Source organism: Chlorocebus sabaeus, chromosome 20, assembly GCF_047675955.1.
Source record: "Chlorocebus sabaeus isolate Y175 chromosome 20, mChlSab1.0.hap1, whole genome shotgun sequence".
Taxonomy (NCBI): domain Eukaryota; kingdom Metazoa; phylum Chordata; class Mammalia; order Primates; family Cercopithecidae; genus Chlorocebus; species Chlorocebus sabaeus.
The window spans coordinates 65,787,479-65,806,949 of record NC_132923.1 but is presented as its reverse complement, the minus strand read 5'-3'; the positions used below and the strand labels follow the sequence as shown (position 1 = coordinate 65,806,949).

General features: G+C 37.4%; 1 long non-coding RNA gene across 1 annotated transcript in view; it reads left to right on the top strand.

Annotated features, from left to right (window-relative positions):
* LOC119625308 (uncharacterized) overlaps positions 1 to 19,471 on the top strand; it is a 143,805-nt gene that overhangs the window by 630 nt on the left and 123,704 nt on the right. The window contains exon 2 of the long non-coding RNA XR_012089881.1: positions 7,849 to 7,889. This is a non-coding gene — a long non-coding RNA (uncharacterized lncRNA). The remainder of the gene's footprint in view (positions 1 to 7,848; positions 7,890 to 19,471) is intronic.

Below are 19,471 nucleotides of genomic sequence, written 5' to 3'. Positions count from 1 at the left end.
AATTACCCCAGCCTGTAAGGAGCTATGGGCACGGGCATTTAGCTGATCTCCCACCTGTGTAGGTCTTATGCTGGACATAAATTCTGTATTTGCTGTTAAGCCGCCCTCTCTTTCTTTAACCTTCGACTTCTATTCAAAACCTAACATACATGTATGTTTAATTTGATGAGCTATATAAGGATAGTTGATTATGTACTCTTTTTGTTCATGCAACATTATGCCTCTAAATTAATCCTAGGTAGTTGCATGTAGAAGCATATAGGTGTAGTTCTTTTATTTTCACTGATGTATACTGATACTATTCCATTTTGTGACAGTTTATTCCTTCTGTTTCTCAGGCTTGGTATTACAAACACCAGTATGAGCATTCTTATGCATAGATTCTGGTATACAAATGCAATAAATTTTTTTAGAATACAGCATATACAGTCATCCTTCCCAAGTGATTATCAGTGGTAGCCTGGATAAATAAATTGTCATATATTTACACAGTTGGAATGCTCTATACAGTAACAAGAACAACAAATTACAATCGGATTATTGACCAGTATTTATTTGACTCACAAACAGTCTTGAATTGAAAAAGCCAGACACAAAATGGCATATCCTATATTACTCCATTTACATGAAGTTCAAAAGCAGCAAAACTAATCTTGGATAGTGATCACCCTTGAGAGTAGAGAGGAGATAGTGACTTGATGGGGTCAATAGGAATAATAGATGCCAGAGCTGGTAGATGGCATGCAGTTAATACAACAACAGTTAATCAACTATACTAACCGTAATTAGCAAAATTTTTCTGGGAGAATTATTTGTCAAGAGAAAAATCCTTTATAGTAAGTCTAGGATAACAATGAACAAAATTTGTGAATACATCTGATAATGACCAGAAGAGGTTATTTGAGTTCAAGGACTATAGCTGATTTTTCAAAGATAAATATTCCTACGGAAGAAATTTATTTCAGCTATCCTAATTTGAAAGAAAAATTCTACCCATTTTCTTTATTCTTACTACATGCTCACCAAACAGTCCTCTGATAATTTTTCTTCTCTCCTGAGCACACTTAACCTACTATGGTGAAATTCTCAGAGTGAATTTATCCACACAATTTGTTCATCTGGATTAAGCTCTCTTTATAGATTAAGAAATTGGCATTCTGAAATGCATATCAGTTGTTTATGGGTCCTCTTAATATGTTGGTCCCCAGGAGATTAGCTCTGGTGGAAATGATAAAGTTGAGTTTCTGAATCTACAAAGCTAAGAATCTGGCTCTAAATACTGCATTAGGGCTCACTCTGCTTGCAAGGAACAAAAATAAAAATAAAATGACTTAAACTACAAAAAGGGGGAGCATATTATAAAGAGAAGGTGGTGTTTGATGGAATGCTAGAGCAGGAGTGCAGTTTCAGAAAGATCCTAAAAGAAGCTATCCTCTATTCAAGCAGCACCCTTTCTCTGTCTCTTTGCTGAATTCGTTCTGCATACACAGTATTCTTTTCTCAGACTAGCTTTTCTGTTACTTAGTTCAGAAGACTGAAAAAAAAAAAAAAAAAAAGCAGTACTGCCCTTAGACCTGGGCAACCAGGGCTCCTAACCTGGTCCTGCACCTGGCCTTCCTTGAGATGCCCTAATTCCCCTGGGGTATCTTGGACCATTCAGCAGGATGGAGCCAAAAGGTAGTACTATGTGGGTCCTGGACGATGAAAGTCCTGAAATGTTCTATTGCTTTTGGTGGTGGGGACCAGCCAAATCAGCAGGACCTGTTGAGTGGGACACCCTAAGCCTAGATAAAATGTTATTGGCTTCTTTGTTTCTTCCCTTCAGGCCCTCCTGACCATACGACCCTCTTATGATACTTAGGGTCCCACCAGTGCTCCAGGATCTCTGGGACTAGCACCTGTAGGGTGGCTTAGGGCTGGATGGCCCTGCCGGTTCCTGGAGAGCAACTTGGAGAGCCAAAGCTCCCACTGACTGGGGCATTATTTTTTTTCATGGCATTATTTCTTTCATCGCACAAGTTTGGGCCACCAGAATGATGCTTTTTCAGTGGTTCGAGAGTGATTTTCAGTAATATCAGGCACAGGATGACTTCAGTGCTCTGGGCCACCACTGTCCCCCATGCATCCTTGGTCTGGAGCTGACTGTGTGAGCCAGTATGTGGGCTCTTCCCTGACTGCTCAGACCAAGGAGCCACCTCTAGTGGAGAGCACTTGAAAATCGTATGTGTGTCTGCAGACATCCTTTATCCTGGGGTCTCCAGTCCTCACCCTGCTGCTGACATTAGGGCAGTCACATCACCCCTCTGCAAGCTCCGTGTCACATATCAGACATGACTTATCATGGCAATGCTTGCCTCCTTTGAAGGCTTTTGAGATTATAGCAACACAAAACCAATGGACCATTTCAATTAATGTCCTTTCTTACCTCTAATCAACATGGTAACCTCCTGTTCTGAGTTGGTCGTAAGACTTGTTGAACAAGTGATGGACATTGGTTGCTCAAATGGGATGACTCTTTTCATCTATCCAGGGCCCCTCATCTATCTTCACCACTGATAACTATACATGGAAGTCAGGGCTGCAGCCAACCTTAAAAGGATCACACTCTAGGGATGTAGTGATTACGGTCTAGACAATTCAAGAGAGGACGTGGTTGAGAGATGTTGTATTCTACGTTAGTGCAATAAGTTCTATAAATAAATGCTATTAATAAATTCCAAACAATAAATTAACAACCACAATATGAATAATTGTTTGCATTTTCCTGCATTCTCTGTGTAAGACCTGTATTTGTGGTCATCATCAACAAAGTACACTAACAACATTTGAATAATTAGAATCTAGTGTTCACAGGCAGTACAATGGATGTTGAAGCAATATGAGAAATGCTGTAATCAGCATTAAATAAATGGCGTTTTGGAACTGCAGAGGCAAGAAGATCTATACAGTTCCAATTATAATAGGACCCAAGGAGCCATGGCATTGTGAATGACAATAGTGTTACTACCTTTTCCTTGCAGTGGTAGATATGAAATTAAACAGGAGTAGTTTCTTTAGTAATAATTAATACAAATAGGTGAAATTTTATGTTCACTGATTAGACAATAAGCAGCTATGTTAGTAGCTTTTCCTTGCCTTGACTCTTTAACAGCAAATCACTCCATCTCACATGGGTCCATGACTTTTATAATTATTTTTGTAATTAGATGATTGCTATAGATAAATTCTCTCTCTCCTTGGATATTTCCTCAGGGCTTTTAATATCTATAGGCAACCCTGGACAGAAGATAGTGTTGCTAAAGTGTTCAAGTTTCTGTTTCTTCCATTCAAGAAATTCCCACCTGGAGCCTCTTAGCCCCATCTTCAAATTTCCAGACAGACTCTAGTTGCTCTGGCTTGAGTCAGGTGTGCATCTCTGTCCAATCAGCTATGCCAGTTTTTCAGGAGCATGGTGTAATGTATAGGCCTGACTACTAGGAGGCACTCCTGTGGGAAAAGGGGAGTAAAGGGTAGTGCGCAGAGAAAAGAAAAAGCAGTTGGTTCTTGTATTGGTTTTCTAGTGCCACGTAACAAGTTACCACAACCTTAGAAGCTTAAAGTAACATGTATTTGTTATCTCTGTTTCTGTGGATGAGAAGTCTGGGCATAGCTTAATTGGATTCTCTGCTTAGGGTCTCACTAGGCAGAAATCAAGGTGCCAAGTGGAGCTGCAATTTCATCTGAAGCTCGGGGTTCTCTTTTAGGCATATTCAGTTGTCAGTGGAATTTACTTCCCTGCAACTTTATGTCTGAGGTCCCTATTTTCCTGGGAGATGTTGGCCAGGGGTTTCTCTCAGCTTCTAGAGACTGCCCTCAGGTCCTAATTACATGGCATTTCACAACGGAGTTTACTTCTCCAAAGCCAGCAGGAGAATTTCTCTCCAGTCGACTGCTGCTGCTGCCACTACCATTACTCTATCCACTACTACTATAACTAATACTACTATAGAGTCTTATATAATATAATCAGAGGAAAGATGGTTCCATCCCCTTTGCCATCTAACATAAACTAATCAAAGGAGTGCCATCTCATTGTATTCACAGGTCCTGCCCACACTCACCGAGAGGGTATAATACAGGGCATGTACACCAGGACACAGAAATCTTGGAAGCCATCTTGAAATTCTGCCAACCATGGCTTCTGAATAGGCAAATACTCCAAAAGGCCACTACAGTTATTGCTTTCTCAAAGCATTGAGACATCCTTCTTAAACTGATGGTCCACCTTTTTCTCTTTAACTTTCTTTTAAGAATGACATAGTTTATGGGATGTGTGTGAATATTCATGAACATTCAAGTCTCACATACCCCAAATATACATCTCTAAGAATATTTTGTCACACAGATTTCTTTCAACAATTTAAAATAAATGTGCTGAAAGAAATGACAAGAAATTATTAAACCTTGTTTACTTAGTACATGTTATGATTTGACATTCTTAGAAATTCACTACATTAAAAAATGTGAATACATGCGCACACACACACGCACACACACACTACAACTCTCCTACAACTTAAATGCTCTTTTCATTCTGTAGAAATCATTAATAGGAAACTTTTGCCAGCTGGTGTTTCAGAGTCCTTTATAAATTATAGTATTTACCAGCCATGTGGGAGTGGAGAAGTCTAATTAGGTCAAGGAGGCTGGCCCTGCTGGAGACTGAGGGCAAAAGCATATGTACGGTGTCAGTCACAAATCTACTGCAGTTCTTTCTTGAGCACATATGTTTAAATAAAAAACTGGAACAATACAAAGACTACCTACAAAGTTATGAGAAAAATCATATCACAATTAGAATAAAAGCAGTTTGCCGTCTATCTATAGCAAAAGTAAAACGTTTTTACTGACAAAGGATTTCACAGGTGTTCCATGCCACAGCGGGTATGGCATGTTCAATGCTGACAACACACTCATTTATTTATTTGTCCATTCATTCATTCACTTACCCACTCAACAGGTACAGGACGAGATATTGCAGCTATAAAGATGATTATGTCACAGTCTCTTTCTTTAAGGAGCACACAGAGTGTTGGTGCATATGGATGTGTAAATAGTGAGAAAACTGTGTTGTAAGTATAGTATAGGTATAATCAGAGGATATTATGGGTGTTCCCAGGAAGAATGACTCCCTCATGTCATGGGTGGGGAAGGGAAATGCAATTAGGGTACTTCATCACAAGTAACAGAAACCAAAGCTGGTTAAAGTTTATCCTTAAAGGACTGGGACAAGAGTGAGGCAAACAATATGCATAGGGCATGAAATTTAAGGAGGCAGTCTCAGGTGCTGAGCCTGGAGGTATCACTTGAGAATGAACGCCTCCTTAAATGTTGAACCCTAGGCATCTGGCTCACCCTAATCCCCACCCTGTTATTCCTTCAGTCTTAACTTCTTCAAAAGCTTCTCATCTCCCACGGTGAAAAACAGTTGAAAAACTGTTTACATCCTAGTGTAAATAACTAAAAACAGTTTAAAGTGTACATTCTTTTTGTTTGTTTGTTTTTGAGATGGAGTCTGGCTTTGTCACCCACGCTGGAGTGCAATGGCACGATCTCGGGTCACTGCAACCTCCACCTCCTGGGTTCAAGTGATTCTCCTGCCTCAGCCTCCAGAGTAGCTGTGGTTATAGGCATGCACCGCTACACCTGGCTAATTTTTGTATTTTTAGTGGAGACGGGGTTTCACCATGTTGGCCAAGCTTGTCTTGAACTCCTGATCTCAAGCGATGCACCCATCTTGGCCTCCCAAAGTGCTGGATTACAGGCGTGAGCCACTGCACCTGGCCTAAAGTTTACATTCTTATAAAGGGATTTTCAGTTAAATCAAGTCTTAAACCTTAAATGAAAATCTCAAATGTTTATAGGGTTCAGGCAGTAACATAAATGAATGAAGCAGGCCTGTGTAAAATACTAGGGAATGAGAGAGAACGTGACGAGTTATTCAAAGCCTTTCAAATTCAACCTAAACATAAACGCTGTCTTGGCCAAAAAAAAAGGTTCTTCTGGATTCTCAGGTCAGTAGGATAGTTGTTTGTGTACCCTGACTGTTAAAGAAATTCATTTGCTATGTTAGAACTTTAGATTTCTGTAAGAAAATGGATATGAGGACATAAGCCTAGATGGAAAACCCTTGGGATATTCTTTCTCCTCTTAAGGGTTCAGGTCCTATTCAGCATTCTTTTGGATTGCTTTCCTACAGACTCCAAGATTTGGCATAGTTGTTTCCATTCTTTGCTGTCACTATTTGTTCTTTTGCTGTAATCTATGAGTCACAGAACATAGCTGAAGAGTTTTTCACAGTTAGAAACTAGAGAGAAATAGACAAAGTTTAGGAACAGGAAAGTTATAGCATCATTAGAACTCTTAAAAGTCTCCTGTCTGGACAGAAGCAGTATGATAAACAAGAGCACTCGCAATTTATATATACCCAACGTGCTTTTCTATCACCATCTCACAGTCCAGGTGCTTCTGGGGGTCTGTCAATCATGGTTCTTCCTTTACCCCTGAGCACAGTTTGAGATTCTTGTCTCTAGATGTTCAGTCAGAATGTCCAGTCACCTGGTGCAGGGGAAGGAATAAAGCAGCTAGCCCTGTGGACCATTCACTTCTTTTCCTATAGGGGTACCAATAGGGAAAAAAAAGGAAATCAGGTAATCTGTTCTAATCTCCTTTCTAACTAAACACTCTAATAAATAAAATAATGATTTTAGACAGAAGGGGATCTTTCTACAGAAAGCCCTTAGCAGGATCTCCCTGGATAAGGATTACTTCTAGTAAGTAAACCTGGAATCTATTGATTTATGGGGACATGAATGGCTTCTCTGGAGAATGTCATGTAATGGAATGCCATTTTATAACATTCTGAGGTATAAAATGCAGATGTATTATAAATTACATGCTTCTACTCTGTGAGGTAATAATCAGCAAAACTATGTAAAGAGACCTAGTCAATCACTCTGGGTCAGTGGATAGGAAGCATCTGGCAAAGTCACACAGAATGTCCCAGACTTTCTCTGCTCTGTCTTTGTCTCTTGATTGCCTGTACTCTGAAATTATTAGGAAAGCTTGATGCTATTTATAATTTTTGTGAGTCCTTTTTGATCATCAAATTCTGTGTATTAGCTCACCTAATCATGTGATCAGCTGAAAAATGAATATATGAACCAGGCAAGGCCAATCAGAATATTCTTGAGGATTCCTTTAGGATTATTGGGAAAGAGAAGTTTTTTTCTTCATTAGAGTTGCTAACCCAGTATATGTGAATGTGAGACCCACTGTATAGAGAGAGTTTACCCACAAAAGGAAGTCGAGTAGATACAATAAGAGCTGACAGATGGAGAGAATTAGGGAGAGGGACGTGTGGTGAGGGACAAAAGTGAACTCTGAGTATAGCAGTTGGATCCCTGAATATAGCTCTGTCAAGGCATGTCTATCTCTTGGACTTCCCAGTCACCTAAGTCATGTCAGCACACTTTCTTTTGGCTTAAGCTACATTGCACTGGGTTTCTGTCACCTGCAACTAAAAGTTCTGATTAATATGATAGTTTGAATTTGGCATGAGCCAGACTGGGAGGATCTGGGAACTCAGGACTAGGCAAACCCACTAGCAAGGAGTAGTACTGAAAGAAAAATATCAGATGTGAAACAAGGAAAACATATATCATGAAGCTATTTTGAACTTCCACCTGTGATTCAGACATAAATGTTAACAGAATTTTAAATAAAATTGCAACTATTATAACAACTTTAAGCACCCTGGTTTACATATTTATGAAAGAATGTTCTTCTGCCTTTTTATTCTTTTGCTAGTTTTACCCTGTGTATGGCCTCTTTTGGAGTCACGAAACCAGGTAACATAAAGTGTTTTGTAGCTTTGGCTTTGATTTAGGAAGCAAAACTTCTTTTTAGCAATTATCCCTTTATGTTGCAATTTCCTATTTGTTTTTATGTATCTCCAATTCTTTACAGAATAAAATAAACCTTATTTTCACTACCCAAGCACCTCGAACAAGGTTAGTGCTCAATGTGGGATAAATGAAGAGAGAAATTTTATTTTTACCATTATTGAAACTATGCATAAGCCTGACCAATGTGAAACTGTACAGGCTTGATTCTTTCTCACTCTTCACCAAATGTGCATAATTATTTTACTTGGTGTGCAACAAAATGTTTCATTGTGATGAATGCTACTATAGTTAAGGCGTGTTGCAAACATTTGCTGCAATAAACAAGGAATGACTATTCTAAATTGTTTCAAAGTCTACAGTAGTGGATAAAATCATGGGTCTTTGGAACTAGATTTCTTGCACTGCTTCCTGATAGCCTTGCGACTTTGGTCAAGGTGCTACCTTTCTTTTCCCTCACCTGTATAGTAGTAGTAACAATGCATCATATTGTTGTCACTATTAAATATGTACTATGTTTAAAACTCTTCACATGAAGAGTATCTAGCACATGATATGTGTAATGTGTTTACTGTGATTATTCTTATTATTGTTATTCTCCAAACCTCAGTTTTATCAAAGTAAAATGGGGATAATATTACATATATGTGGTATTTCTAATGGATAATGCATATAAAATGCCTGACAATAAATACACAATTACCAATTTTCAGAAACAAACAATAATATAGCCCATTTAATACGGAAGTATAAACACACACACACACACACACACACACATTCATAAACAGCAATGTTGAAGTTGACAAGACAGATATTGGAACCAGTTTGCTGGGGTTAAATCCAGACTCTGTTGCATATTATTTGTGTAATGTTGGGCAAGTTACTTAGCTTCTTGGAGTCACCTCTAATAAAATGAGGATAGTGATAACGTGTTTTCCATAATGTGGTCTTGAGAATTAATTGTGTTAATTTTTCTAAAGTAATAAAGGCAATGCCAGGAAAATATTAAGTAGTCAATAAGTGCTGCTCTTATTATCACTCTGGCCTTCAGTCACATTCAGTGATGACAATGAGGATAACGATATTTACCTAACCAAGCCACTATGTAGATAAAGTGTGATAGTGCCCATGAAAATGTCTAGTAAATATGGGCAACTGAGGCAGGAGACTCGCTTGAACCTGGGAGACAGAGGTTGCAGTGAGTCGAGAGCTCATCACTGCCCTCCAACCTGGGCAACAGAGTAAGACTCCGTCTCAAACAAACAAAAAAAAATGTCTAGTAAATAGTATTCAATAAATGCCCATTCCACTACCCCCCCCTTTTTTTTTTTTGAGACAGAGTTTCACTCTTGTTGACCAAGCTGGAGTGTGATGGCGCTGTCTCAGCTGACTACAATCTCTGCCTCTCAGGTTAAAGTGATTCTCCTGTCTCAGCCTTCTGAGTAGATGGGATTACAGGCCTGCACCACCATGCCCATCTAATTTTTTGTATTTTTAGTAGAAATGGGATTTCACCAGGTTAGCCAGGCTGGTCTCGAACTCCTGACCTCAGGTGATCTGCCTGCCTTGGGCTCCCAAAGTGCTGGGATTACAGGTGTGAGCCACTGCGCCCGGCCAAATATCAATTGCATTTCCATGTGTGACTATAGGACAGAGAAGACAGATTAGGTGGAATTTGATCAGTGACACATATTATACATTGTTATCAAGTAAATATCATCAGTCGGCTTATTAGCTGTTCTTTTCTTATAAAAGTAGGTTGTGCCACAAATACCTTATTTTGTTAATTCTTTTGATTCTGGCCATAGGTAAATGGTGATTTACTCTATTCAGAGAAGGATAGAAAAGTAAGCTTGTATTTTAGGTTTCTTGTGGCATACACTGGTGTACAATCTGCTAGAATTGAAGGAGGATGTTATTAATCAAAAGGTGCACAAGGAGGCAAAGGACTTCATTATGCTGTTTTGCTTCCACAACTTGCACCTGGAGCTTCTTAATGAATGTGCCCTTTGGAGATAGGTGGCACTCTGAAAAGTGTAAGCCTCTCTAAACCTCTTCTTGTCTCAAATTGACATGTTTTCATGACACTATGAATAATCAATCTGATTCTTAAATGATGTGAATGACTTTGGTTGGACTATAATTAGTTGAAACAATTTTTTTTTTCCTGGTCATTAGAAGCACACATTTCTAGAACTAGGGAAAGAAAGAAAGTCAGGAAATGGCTGGGAAAAAAAGTCATGTATTCCTTGAAAAATAAAAATTTATAGATGATGTTGTGTACTGGGTGAACAAATCCAGTAGATGGCAGTTTAGTAACATACAATATCCTTCTATCATGGGGGAATTCATGTTTAGCGGTCATCTTTTCTTAGAATATATAGAAAAATATGTATCTTAAATGTTATCTATTTATTGCCATCTTTTGTGGAAAAGTTATCATCTACCACCTCTGTGGGTGCTCTCTGCTGGCTTAAAGAAGCAAAATTGTTATAAACTCATCAAATAACGAACGATATAAGGAGTGTTGGAATTTTCCAGGATTTTTCCATCATATTTTATTACCTCCCATTCATTTGAAGCACATATAGATATCCATGGTATTTGAAGAAATAAAGGACTTGGGAATGTTTCTTAAGAAAAATAATGCTGCAACCAACAATTGATTCCTCTGAAAAACTGGCTATAATTTTAGCATTTCATGCATATTTTCTTTAATTGTCAGCTAAGATATTTAATAAACTAAAAGAAGTATGGAAAGGGCGTAGAGTATATATAGATTATCAGAATGAGAAGGTAATATATCTGAGAAATTTTGAAAGTTAAAAGGAGAAAAAAAAGATCCCAACCTTGCCTGAGATATAAACTCAAAGATTGCATTACTTCTTACGTGGGATTCAACAAAAAGTCCAGGCATTAGGAAAATTCTGATTCCAGAACAGAAAGCTAGCAGTACGTTCTAAGATAGAAGTAGACCATTACACACATTGTATCGGTTTAATTGAGCATACATTATGTCCTTCAGTAAGAAATTTCTGCCATGGTGCCCTATTTTCTTGGGCACCAGGGCCTGACAGCTTTCTCACACAACTCAGCAGTTGAAAGTGATACAATTTTGACATGAAATGTGCTTATACTCTGAAAGCCATTAAACAAGCCTTGTTTGCTTATAATTTTCTAATAAAATAAAAGACCTTCTGTGGAAAGCAATTTTAAAAAACACATCATAACATTTTAAGTATGTAGGTCTTGCAATGTTTGTTCCAATTTTCTAGTGACAGACACAGAGTAATAAGATTTCCCTAACAGATGCTTAGTGCTGGGTACTCACATGTCACTCAAGCTGACAAGGTTTCAGAAGAAAAAACCACTTTCTTCACCATGTTACCATCTTGCAAGATCAGTTATTGCATATAATTCAATTTTGTTTAATTGAAAGGTATAAAATTCACAAAATATCAGTTTATAAAAGTTAATGTAACAGAATAAATTGGAAATATACCTTAAACAACCCATTAGATCCTATCTACAAGTTTAAGTCTATCTCAGACAAGACTTTAATCCTGTATGCCTGGAGAAGAGCTTTAGCCCAGTTCACAATAAGATTATAGAATTTTTAAGTTGGGAAAAATACGTATAGATAATCTACTTCTTTCAATGCCCAGTTTTAATGATTTACTTTTTATATATACCTGAAAAATTTGAACTTATACCTGAAAAATTTGAACTGAATTAATATATAGCAGGCACCATTAAAGTTACATAGTTTATTTATTCATTCTTTCAACCGACATTTATCAAGCATCTTACATATACTGACTAGTATTTTCCAGGAACTATGTTATGGACTTTTAATGCAAGAATAAATATTTCACTATCCTTGCCTCTGAGGAAGTGCTCAGAGTCTAGCTGGGAAGATAGACAAGTAAATTAATAACTATACTGTAGTGTAATAAAGGCTAGACAGGTTTGTATACAGCCCTGTGGGAAAACAGATGAGGGGGCATTCTATGTCACTTGGGGGTTTTGGGAAGACAACAGAAAGGAAATCACATTCAAGCTGGGTCTTGGAGTTTGAGCAGGAATTCTCAGGGGGAAAAGTAGGGGGTGAGGATTTAGGAAAGGAACCAGACATGAAGGCAGAAGAATATGTTCAAAGAATGACAGTTTTAAATACAGGGGATGGTGGGAAATAATGTAGAGTGGCCCTGGAAAGGTAGTTCAGAAAAAGACTGCAAAAGTCAGGTGCTAAAGAGTTTGGCATGATTTTTGTAGGAAACAGGGAGCTACTGAAAAAAAATTGAAAATGAAGAAAAAGGATATGATCAGAATTACATTTTTTAAAACGTTATCTCCGGCAATGGTGTGAAAGATGGGTTAGATGAGGTCAAGAATAGTCTGGTTGAAATATGTTCAGGTCTAAACTAGCACAGTGGAAGTGACAATGGACAAACACATATATTAAGATACACTTTAGAAATGGAAGTAACAGAATTTGGCGGTCAGTTGCTTGGAAGAGGTGGGTACTAAGGGAAAGGGAGAAGGTAAGAATGGCTTCAAGAGATCTAGTTGGTATGATTAGTTTTGAGGGTTTGGGTAAGCATTTATTTAATCCTCTTCAGAAGGTTCTGGAGATTCTAACAGGTGAGAAAAATGAATCTCTGAAAAGTTAAGTAGTTTGCCAAGGTTACTGCTTTAGACTGAATTGTGTGCCCCCAAAATTCATATGTTGAAACTTTAACTCCCAATGTAATGACCTTTGGAGATGGGGCCTTTGAGAGGTTTAGATAAGGTCATAAAGGTACTCATGATGAAACTAGTATCCTTTATAAGAAGAGACCAGAGAAGTAGCTCTGTGTGAGAACACAGCGAGAAGGCAACTGTCTGCAAGCCACAAAGAAGGCCCTCACCAGAAACTGAGCATGCTGGAACTCTGATCTTGGATTTCTTAGCCTCTAGAACTGAGAGAAATCAACGTCTGTTGTTTAAGTGACCCAACTTCTGGTATTTTGTTACAGCAGCCTGAGCAGACTAGAATTAGCATACAGTTAGTAATTTATGAAGGCCAAATTTAAGCACATTCTGTTTGATTAATTCCAGAATCCAAGCTCTTAACCACTGAGCTGGCTGTTTCTTTCCATACTCTTGGAGTGGCCAGTATGCCATTTACTGAACTAGGAAATACGGAAGGAAAAAAAAAACATGTTTTGAATAGCAGATAATCAGTTCGTCCCTTAATGTCTTGAGTTTGACATAAGTGGTAGGCAAAACACTGGAGATATTCAGAAGAGAATTGTAAATAATAGTTCTGACACTCATAAAAGAAATGGAGTCAGAAAGTTCAGCTGTAGGAGATACCAGTAATCATCGAAGCTGTGGGAGTGGCTCACATGGTCCAGAGAAGAGATGTAGAGTGAGAATGGCAGAGGACTGTGTAGAAAGCTTTCAGTGGCAGTGGAAAAAAGGGGCATTGGAGGAGACTAAAAAGGTGCACTCAGATGACTTAAAGGGAAACTTCTTTTAGTTAAAGTACAATTTCCACATAAGTCTGTGTAATGGAGACTGACTTTTTCTCCCTTAAACATACATTGGGCAGAAGGTTGAACCTGCATATTCTTAATGGTTTACTATTACTTTAAGAGCCTTTTCTTCAGAAAGCTGTCACTCACAGTTTCTCTTTTTCTGAAGTTCACAATCTCTTCCCATTGGATAGCACCATATTCCATTCCACACAAAATTCTGTAATTGCACTAGGCCACAAGTCCACATCCTTGATGATTCTACCACCCCACCTGAATTCCTAGACTATCCTTAAACGAACTTCACTTCCATCATGTTTCCGTGTCAATCAGGGAACTGCTCCTTTTATGAAATACTTAATCATAAAATTCTAATGACTGAACCTCATAGCTATCTCTTTCTAACTTCCACTAACTCAATCCCTATTTAATGTAGTTCAAGTCAATTATTAAATACTTATCGTATGTTGTGTGTTAGGACTTAGAATACAGACTCACACAACAGACACATATACATACACACACATAGTGTAAACATACCCTAGCACTGAAACATTGTTTCATCTCACAGAATAGGAAGGGAGCAGATATGTAAAAACAATTTTGCAATCCTAGTGTGATAAGTAAAATAATACAGGTATATTATAGGTGCAGTAGTGTGATACAGTGGAAAGTTTGAACAGTTACACTTAGGTTGAAAATGGGAGAGATGTCATTTATCTATAAATGAATAATTAAATCCCAAAACATAGTGGCTTAAAATAGAAACGATTTCTTATTTCCCATAATTCTATAGGTTGACTGGGCTCCACCTCCATTCATCTGGTGTTTGGGATGAATAGGAATGGCCAAGAAGATCTCACTCATATGTCTGAGATATAGTTGCCATATGTAATCTCTCCTCTCTATGATTTTCTCTTTGCATGGTATCTCATACTCCAGGCAAGATAGCCTGAACTTCTTTGCAATATGGCAGTTGGGTTAGGTTGGAACTGGAATAGTGTCAGTTCTACAGCATTCTGTTTGTCTGCCCAGAATCAAGGGTTTTTTTGGTGGGAGTAATGGCATGAGTATGTAAGGGTGGAAGGAAATTTTGGCAGTCATTTTTTTCATACTAAGTACTACACATCACTTTAATAAGAAAGAGATGCTTGAAGTGGGTCTTGAAAACTGAGAAGTTCATTAGTGAATAGAGGACATGAAGTTTAGGAGAAGAAGAGGAGCCCTTTAAAAGAACAGCAGTAACATGAAGACAGAAAGCATCATATTTGGTCTGCCTGCCAGGACATACAGAATGCCTGGAGGCATTTGGGAGAAGGAATTAGCAATGAGCTTGAGAGGCAGGCAAGATTATAAACAGTCTTGTATGGTTTAAGAAGTAAATGACACTTTATCATCCAGGCTGCAGAATACCCGGAGGGGTTTCATTCAGGGAAATGACTGCTCTTCACTCCCATTGATTCTTCTGTACTTTGTCAGTTTCATATGTTCTTGATCAATAAGCCTTATTTGGCTTCATTTCCTTATTCACTCCAGCTGACAATCCACGGTCATTCAGTTAAACCTCTCTCTCACTGACGCTCTTAATTCCCAACTCTCTCACGACCTTCTTCTCATTCCATTATTCCTAATCCTCAATTCTAGAATAACCCACCCATCTGTTTGTTCTGATCCTGAAACCAGGCACTGAATAATCCTGGAGCAAATCACATAACCATATTGATTGTCTGCCTTATACATTTATGATTTCGGTCCTGTGTTGAACTCTCAATCTTTCTCTAGGAAATCTTTACAGATACTTACCTATTTCCTATGACACTTTCTTTTTAAAATTTTTACTGCTTTTTAAACTTTGTACTTAATGCTGCACTCTTTATTCTTCGCAGATCACCTTCCCTACTTCACAGAGGAAACAGTTGTGACAGTCATGAAAAATTTTCCTTTATAACTTCTTCCTGGAGTTCATCTATTCTTCTCATTCTGGAAGATCCTCTTTCTTTCCTTCCAAATTCCTATCATTCTAGGACTTATTCTACTTATCCTACAACTCTAAATTGATTTGCAATTCTTATCCATCTTTATTTTCTTTCCTCCTTCAACATAGTCATTCTTCCTTTTTTATCCCTTTCCTCTTGGCTTTGACCTCAAACCTTCTCCCTTTTGCAAGTTCTTGCTCTAATAATGATCGCCTTTTTAGTTGCTTTTCCATTATCTTTCTACAACTTCCTCCTCAGCCATGCTTCTACCACAATCAATATTCTCTCATTGCACCCCCTGCTTATTGTTTATTTTGTATTTATTCCTTAGTAACCTGAAACTTGGCTCGCCTTGATTGAACAGCAGGCAAAGTTTTTGACACATAGTATGAAAGTAATAAATATGTATTAATGATCAATTTCTAATTTCCAATATTATAACCTCTTTTAAGTTCTCATATTACAGTGAGAAGATGGGGAAAAGGTCGCAGTTTAAGGTCCTGTCTTTGGATCAGTGGGAGCTTGCTAAACCATACTTGCAAGTGGACATAGTGGCTGAGATTCTGTATTCTATAGATTTTTCCAAAATCAATCTTATTGCATTTGCATTTAGGTTTGTTGGAACCTCTGCTGTAGCAGTTGGTAAATATATTGAACATTACCATTATCTTTCTCTCTTTCTATACATATATGTATGCGTGTGTGCATTCGGAAATTGTATCATTATATAAAAATGATTATTATTCCTGGTTGAAGTGTGGTGCACATTTAACACATGATAATCACAGATTTTTATAGTAACCTTTCTCATATGCTAGACAGATTTACAATGGCAGAAATCGTGGTTTCCTGGCATGTAGAAGGTAACAAATATGTTTTTGTGGAATGAATGGATGAGTGTTCTTTATGTGTAACACAGGAAAAAATTTGTAAACGAACATAGAACATATTTATGAAAATTTTAAATCAAATGTAATATCTATTGTTAGGCCTTAGAATGTTCAGACATTGTAAGTGACTATTGTACTACTGTGTTTGAAAAAAAAAAACACTCATTAGTATAGCAATTCACAGGGCTTGTTTTCTCTTATAAATTTCATTTGTTAAGAGCATTGTTTTAGATGCAGTCTTTCCATAGAAACATGTATAAACTCATGAGGAGTTTGAACATAAAGTACTGCTATAAAACTAGGTACTTATTGTCCTTCAATGTATCTAACTTTTATCTTACAGACTGTGAGCTCATTTAATAGCATCAAGTGAGGGAAACTGGTATAGCATCCCCTCTGCTGCCTACCTTTGGGACTTTCCTGTATAATGTTGACGTTCAGTCTCAGCCAACCTGACACTAAAATGATTCATTTATCCAACACAAGCAGGCAGAGGAGGAGATACTACATCTTTTCACGCTGCCTCCCACTCCCAGAGCCAGTCCGATGCTTCCTTTGGGCTGAGCACACACACACAGAAAGCCCTTCATCAACAATTTTTCATGTTTTCTGTTAAATTGGGTTTACTCTTCTTACGTGAATTTTCCCCTAGATACTTTTTCCAAATAGCACAGAAAGTATTTGAGGTGAACTAAAACTTTTTAATAATAAACTTTGCGGTTATAAAACCCAAGGAAGACAAGACTACTGAGGCATTTAGGAGAAATTGCTGAAGCCAAGAATAAAAAAAGATATATGTTAGTCTAAATCTTAAAATGAAGCTTTTCAAAGAGCCAATATTGTCTAATCGGAAACGTTTATACATTCCTTGGGAGTCTACTTCATAAAGTAATTATTTTAGCTACTAACACATTTTTTACCATTGTGTAAACTTTTTATTTTCTTAATTCCTCTACTATCTGGCACTTCTGTTTTTAGAAATAACACAGACAGCAATTGTCTTTTGCATTAGATATTTTACTTTTAACTGAAACTTATGTAAACCCTATTAAAGTTGCTTACTTAGGTATTTTTGTGTTTTACTGAAAATAAATGCTTTCTTTTGGGACTATGCTTTGTTGTCAAGGTGCAATTCTAGAATTACCAGGCGGATTTGAGAGCAATCCTAATTGAATTAAAAATTCTAACTATATTCGCACCACTGCACTCCAGCCCGGGTGACACGGCAAGACTCCGTCTCAAAAAAAAAAAAAAAAAAAAAAAAAAAAAAAAAAAAAAAAAAAAATTCTAACTATATTTTGTTATTATAGATTATAGCTTAATTATTTGAAGGAAACCAAAGTGCCAGTTGTCCTAAGATATTCTATCAACTTTTAAAGATACCTAACTCTATCATTCTTCTGTTTTAAAGCCTTCATTTTCTAGAATTCTATTATTAAAATAAAAATACGTTGTTGACAGGCTTTTAATGTATATATCAAAGACAATAAGTAGAATTCTAACTAAAAAAAATGGGGCCAAGGCAGAAAGGTTTTGAAGGAAAATAGTGGCAAAAAGACTCAGAAAAGCATTCAATATTCAGTGAAAAACTACTTTGCTCTAGGTGGTATGAGGACTGGGCCTTTTGTCAGTTAACAGCCTTTCAGTTCAATATTCAGAAAATCCAGCTGAAAAGATGTAAAACCAGAAGGGAATTTATTGGCTCTCATAACTGGTACTCATAGCCTGTATGCCAGTTATCAAGTTATTGCCTCTTGGCTCCAAATTCACCCTTCAATATATATTCTATGATAATAGACAATTCCTTTTAGTATTTCTCCTTTAAAGTGAGACCTATGTTAACCTTTATCAGCAGAGGATGCTGGAGGGACATTTCGGGAAAAAGGTGTCAGGCTGCCTGCCATCCCTTAAGGCAGTAGTGTGGGTATAAGGACATCTGGTGAAGCTTTGCCTCAGTCATGTGCCAAGAACATAGGCCTTTGGCAATCTTGCAGGGTAGATCCTGCAATAACCTTCTTGCTTTGCCCTTGACGTGGAAATTTGCATACACATATCCTATTGGCTCCATTTCTTTAGAGAACTCTAATACAGCAATCAACAGATGTCACTATTGACCTCTGAAAATAAAGGAGGAAGAGGAGAAAGACAGTATGGAGGTGGGGTTGGAAAAAGGCATGATCCTTGGAGGAAAGGTAAAGAAGGAACAACTTATTTCACAATTTTGTCTTGGACAGGTAGTGTATTTACTAATTCTAGACTTTCAGTCTGTTTCTCTCTCACTTTTGGGGGGTAGTAAGATACAAGATTTTGTATAACTTTCCACCACTCATCTACTGATTTCTTGGCCAGAAACAAGAGGGAACTGGAGAACTTACCAATACTTATTCATGGGCTGGGATGAAACTTGATCCAAGGGCCCCTCAGAGGTATATAATAATTATACATGTTTATAAATAATTGACTCAATGGTTTATTTGCTTGTTCATTTATTCACAGATTCATTCAATTATCCACTTAGCACCATGTACAGCTAATCTGTGAAGTAAGGAAAAGAATTTCAAGATATGTAATATAGAGTTCCTGGCTCTCCAATAATTTATATACCTGTTACATAATAAAACAAATGAACTTATTTTTAATTCAGGGGCAATTAAAATCAAATTGATTTGAGAGGTTCAAATGATCATTGCAACTCAGAGGATGGAGAAAGAACATTTACTGAAAGAAGGAAGGCTACATAAAAGAGGTATAGTTGAACTCTGAAGAATGATTAAGATTTTGATATGAAGAGACATAGAAGATGACTTCTAGTGAGAAACAGCAAAAGCAAAAGAACCAGGTTAAAAATAATACCTTGTTTGAGATGCATGAATAAAGCAACATAGTTGGAATAGAATATTTAGGGAGGCAACTTGAGGATGGGGTTGGAGTAACACATGGGGAAATAATCATGGTCAACTTTAAAGGCCAAACTAAGAACTTACATATTTTTTAAATGTGCAGAAAAGTGCATAAAACATAAGTGTCCATTTCAGTAGATTATTACAAAGTTAATGCACCTATAAGACCACTACCCAGATCACAAAATAAAACATTTCCAACATATCAGAAAGCCCATTCAGCCCCTTTCAAAGAATATA